Raw genomic sequence first — 6,000 nt, 5'->3', positions numbered from 1 at the left:
TGCAATACTTGGATGGTACCTCCAAGGAGTGGACGTAGGTAAAGGTTTGACCGAACCACTACAAATCTGGTGTATTCTTTCCTTTATTACTTCCACATTTAATTTCCGCATCGTTGATTTATTTATGGTGATTTTGGTTTGATGTCTTTGGTTTAAAGTTTTTTTTTTAAAATATCAATTCACCTCTCTCTTTTAATTAGCCTTGGGCTAGTTTATAGGGCCTAACATCCCTAACGAAGTTTCAATATTCATTTATAAGGAAAGTTTTAGGCAAGCCCTTCTCACAAAGAAATATACTCGCACACTTGCAAATGCCAGACATATCAACATAAGTGTCCAAGAACAAAAGAAACAAAAGAGATAAAGCGGATAGGTTTGCCTTCAGGAACATTAGGGACTTGAAGTAGAAGGAATAATGATTAAAATAAAATTTTTGAGCTTTGGAATGAAATTTTACCTTCTAATTATAATCTATGCTTGATAGTACGACATGATTGCAGTCGTACATTACAATTGTGATAGTACTGTTCGATTAATAGAATCCAAATTATTTCATCTAGAAAAAAACAAATACTAGTCAAAGCATTTAGTACAACCCTGAATCATACAATACAATCTATCTTTTCATTCATCTTGAGGGGTCTCTCACACAATTGTTGACTAAAGGGATTGTACAATCTAAATAGGCGTTCATACAATATGATGTGCAATAATGATCATATCGACCCTTATACTATTGTACTAGCTTTTTTTCATGCAATTTATTTTGTATAGTATGAGATGTGTTTGTACAATATGATATGTGTTTGTATAGTATGAACTATAATAATTTGTGAAAAATCAACCATTGATTTCAAATGAAGGGTGGATTCATATCTCTCTATGTATTGTACAATACAATATGAGGAATTTTGAATTTTCTTGTTTGTGATGATTAGGAACAAATAAAATGTTGACTATAATATTTACAATAATAAATTAAAGCAATTTCAATATTTTTACAATAATATTTTGAGTATAATAAAAAATATTATAAGATAACAAATAATTTTTTTAGTATAACTAAATACAAGAACAACATCAATAGTACAACTATATTACTATAAAGTGCTCAAGTCTCATCACATGCAAATCATTATATGCTCTTGAAGATCATCAAGATTGGAATTATTTTCATAAAAAAATAATAGGTGTACTTTTGACTTGTAACTATGAATTCAAAATACCAAGAGTTGCTTTGATCTTCAATAGCACATCCAATAAAAATAAACAATACATCTATTAAATGCAATGTAATGCATTAAATATATTCAAATATCTCAAAAGTTATGTGCTTTGCCTCTCATGTTAAACACAATGATGTCATTAATCCTAAATAGCTCAAAATGCTTAATAATATTTTTCATCACATCCCCAACTATATGTAACCCGAGCATACATATGTATGTTTGCAAAACTCAAATTAATTAATATCAAAAGAGTAGTGGAGCACACAATAATAAATTCAAACTATGTTTAAAATTTCATCAAAAATATAATTGAAAGTTCATCAATATTACTAGAAGTTATTTAAACTACATTCCATCATATTGGTTAAGGTTTTTTTGGAACTTCTTTGACTATTATTCTATTCTAATTCCGAAATATAAATAAACTATGAATTATCTTTAAGGTACATTCGATCAACTGCCAAAAATATTTTGATCAATATTGAAATATGTTTTGACTTCTAACTTTAAGATTTAGAGTCTAAATGTATAATATTATTAATCTTTACCAACAATCGCTGCTAGCATGAGACAAAAATGGAGAAGAAAGCCTATCATTAAAAATTTACCTCATAACCATCACTCTCAAATGAGAATTGCAAGGCGCTAAGAATAGGATGAGTTAATAAATTAGAGTGCCTCTTCATAATTTATGGATATTTTTGTTTGAATAGAAGAACATTCAAGTATAGAGTGATGGTGAAATAGATGAGGATATTATTAGCAGAATTCAAGTTGGATGATTGAAATGGAGGAATGTATCATGCTTATTGTGAGATAGAAAAGTCCACCTCAAATTCAAGGGAAAATTCTAAAAAATGATGGTGAGACCTACAATACTTTATGGTACAGAATGTTGGCCTTTAAAAGAGAAGGATATTATTAAGTTAAGTGTTGCAGTCTTGCAGAGATGAGGATGCTCAAGTAGATGAGTGACTTTAGTCTTAGAGACATAATACAAAATTAAGATATACATGAAAAGGTTGGAGTAGCAACAATGGAAGATAAGATTAAAGAGTGACACCATAGAGGATTTGGTCACATAAACGGTGGCCTTCTGATGACTCAGTTAGGAAAGTAGATGTATTATATGTTTCTTATGTTAAGAAAGGTAGAGATAGACCTAAAAAGACTTGGTTAGAAAATATTAGAAATAACTATTCATTTTTAGATTTAAATGAAAATTTGACTTTGAACATGACACAATAAAAAAAATTGATTTATGTAGCCCATCCTACTTAGTGGGATTTGTGGAAGAACTTCCAAGTATATTTTCCTATAAAATAAAATAGCGGGTATTTTTTAAATTTTAGACATTTCCAATACATAAAGTTAATTTTCTCTCTTTTCAAATATTTTTTATGCCAAAATAATTAAAACAAAATTTACCTGCCAAAATAATAAATTAGTCGGAGATCAATCTACTTCACCTTCATCCGCGAATAACGAATTAGGTTATTATATTGCCAATTTCTCTGTCATTTTGACGGCGACGATAGCCAGAGCGCCCCTCGATAGTGCTTCAGTCGCGCCGATTTCAAAATATTAAGCGGCCCAAGTCATAGCTCGAAGAGAAATTTATCATTCTGTCACACAACCAGAGGAGGTGAGCTAGGGCATAGGTATGCTTTAATCCTCTCATCAAAAATTTCCGATAACTCAACTATTCGTTCTGGGGCAGCTCATGCTATCAATATCTCGTTAATTCTTAACAATAATTTCCTTTTCGATTCTGTGTTCTGGTATCGGAGATCTTGTTTACTTATTGCTTTATGTCGCAGCTCTCCATTGTCGCTGTATGTGATTTTATATGGATACGTTTGTTGACGGGCTCTGGGAATGAGCCAGATCTTGTTTTTGCTGTGTTTTTTGAAAATTTGGACGAATGCTTGATTTCTGAACTCGGACGAGATGCTGGTGGCATTTGCAGGCAGAAAGTGGGAAGCTACATAGTTCGCGAGGACCATGAGAGAGACTTTCTAGACCAGTTGATTCTTTTTGAAACCGTTTTTGTTACTATTTTAAGGCGTAGTGGCTATGCTTTAGTTCTACCATTCCTGTGTCAGGTTGACTTATCTAGCTTGGGTTCGTAAAGCCAGACATTTATCTTTGCTCAGGGAAAAATTATTAGGTGCAGAGTGCACACCGTCCGCACAAACATTGAGTGTCTGGCGGTACCCAGCGGTACCGAGCACCCGCCAATGCTTGTGGCGGACGGTTCTCCCCGTCCGCACTCCGCACCTAATAATCCCTACTGCTCAGGAGGTTTGCATTACGTGTTGAAGATTCCCGTAGTACGTTAGTTCATAGGTTTGTTATGGAGTGATAATGAAAGTTTTTAATTATCATTTCACATTATTATTTTGTAGAATTGAGGCATTTATTATCGTATTTTGGCCGTATCTTTCAGGCAATGCAATGTTTAGAATGTCCTCATGCTGGGCCTTATGCTGATACCTGTTCTTCCGACGGGGTAGCCATAAAATATTTCTGGTGATATTGAATTTATAAATTATAATTCTTGGTGCTATTTCGTATGTCTAAACTAGCTGTAAACTATTTGTTGTAGTTCTTAAGGTCATTATAGCTGGTCTTCATACCATACTAGAGATCAACCATTCCTTCATATGTAAGTTACGCTCCAATGTTAACTTGAGAGAGAAAAACCACTCGGTACATCACTGCTAAGGCCATAATTATATTTGATAGCTTGTGGGACTAATAGGTTTTTGTCAGTTTTTGAAAAAGATAACAATCAACTTGTAATATTTGATCTTATTTTTATGAAAAATTATTCTGTCCGGACAGCGCACCGAGGGTACCGAGTAGTACCGCAGTCGGTACCGAGTGCGGTACCGAGCGCCCAATGATGTGACACTTTTTTATTGGTCTCTGGACACGTTCGGTGTCCGGACGCAATAATCACTCTATTTTTAGGCACTGATGTTTGCCAGAAAATGTGAAAAAGGGCAGTCATACACAAAGGTTATGTGGTTTGTAATGTCATTGGGATAACCCTTTGCTATACTTGACAAAGAAAACATGAGCAAATGTCTAAAATATTGAAAAACGCATATGTACCATGTGTTTGTTTTTTGTCCTTATCTTCACCTACATAATCTAATATTAAAGTAGGGGTAGGGGATGGGTGGAGGCAAGCAACCAAGAAATGTTTCTTTGAAGTTTTCTTAAAAAAATGATATTATTGGATAAATTAAATTTCATTTTATGAGTTTTTAGGTTTAATTATTATGTAATTATTAAGGCATTTTGGTATAGTAAACATGATTATTTGTGTAATTAACAAACATTCTGTAAAATTTACCCTAATTATTTATGTTTTGATGGAGGAGAAGATTGAGGAATTGTAGGTGCTCATTGTTGAAAGAAAATGGATTAAAAAAATTTTTATGTTATTAGGGGTCTTCTTTTATATGATATTCTAGCTAGATCTAAAACTGCTTTGTATGATCTGTTATTTTTTTTTTCATTTTTTTTTAGTTTTGTTATTTTTGATGAATTTGATTTTATATTGAAAAATATATATGCTTATGCATAGACTAAATGAGAGATCATTTGAATCTTTAGTTGAGCTGGCAAGGGATTGCCTTTGGAGTTAAAAGGGGGGTTGGTAGGCCAAGGGAGTTGTGTTATTCCAGTTTAAGGTTTGTTATGGTCAAAGGCTATCTAACCTAAGAGAAAAATAGAATGAGAGGTATGCAAAAAATGTAGAAGTTACTTGTAACGTTTACCTAAGATTGGAGTGCAGAATGTCATTCATCGTCACTAATGAATTGATTGGGAGAGTGGGGTGATGATAATGGGGTTGCATGGTAATTGATTATAGAGGAAGGAATTATGAGTGGTGGGAAGAAGAAATGGGTATACTAATAAATATATATTGTAGAATAGCCTATCAATTAGTATATTTGCAAATTTAGAATTATAGTGCTTCTTTATGCGAAAATAATCTTTGGGAGGTCATAAATTTGCATGCAGAGTTTTGTTTTGAACAAATTTTATATTGTTAGAATCCTTGTAACTTGTTTTGAACAAATTTTATATCTTTTATCATAGTTTTGGTAATTAAATCCTCTTAAATAATCACAATGATTATAAATATGTATTATAAATTGTTATATTATTATTTGTTCAATTATCCTTTAAAATTTGAGCTTATTCATATTATTGCTGCATTTACTTTCTTGTAATTGGAATCACATTTGGGATAGAAGAATGGATTATTGATTATTGAGTATTCCAATTTATGTGTGTAAATTATTTTATTGGGATGTTTGACCTTTTCTTTGGTTTTATGGATGCTAAGACAATTGGTAGGCAATTTCTTATTGGGATAACAAACTATTAAACATAGCGATGCTGATTTCCTATATCTTTGATGTGGGATTTGTTCCACTTTTTTAGGTGGAACAAATACCACTACTATTAAGGGAGTGCATGTCGGAGTGAGATTCTTTGTGAGCTCTTGCACTCATTTAAAGCTGTGTATTTGGGGTTATCGAGTAACTATGGGCTTAGATAGGATATATCTAAATCATTATTTCAGACTACATTAGTGTTTGCGTTTTCACAATAGCTTTCACTAAACGTATTCATTCTATTATGAGTATTAAATTCCATTAAATGTTATAATTGTAAGTTTTTTGTTGAATAATTTTTAATTCTAATATTAACTTTGATTTTTTTTTGCTTTAGTGTCATTCAACTTGTG

The 6,000-nt window shown here is 32.1% G+C and overlaps 1 protein-coding gene across 3 annotated transcripts in view; it reads left to right on the top strand.

Moving 5' to 3' along the window:
* The first annotated feature begins 2,691 nt into the window (after positions 1-2,691).
* Positions 2,692-6,000, top strand: part of LOC110110256 (polycomb group protein EMF2B) — an 81,063-nt gene continuing 77,754 nt past the window's right edge. For 2 of the 3 annotated variants that reach the window (XM_028697961.1, XM_028697963.1), the window contains exon 1: positions 2,692-2,890. The gene's annotated coding sequence lies outside the window, so the exon portion shown is untranslated. The remainder of the gene's footprint in view (positions 2,891-6,000) is intronic. The other variant, XM_028697962.1, reaches the window with a different exon arrangement.

The sequence above is a fragment of the Dendrobium catenatum genome, unplaced genomic scaffold, assembly GCF_001605985.2.
Source record: "Dendrobium catenatum unplaced genomic scaffold, ASM160598v2 fragScaff_scaffold_1022, whole genome shotgun sequence".
Lineage (NCBI taxonomy): Eukaryota > Viridiplantae > Streptophyta > Magnoliopsida > Asparagales > Orchidaceae > Dendrobium > Dendrobium catenatum.
The sequence above is the reverse complement of the archived record's forward strand: the minus strand, read 5'-3'. Positions and strand labels throughout refer to the sequence as shown.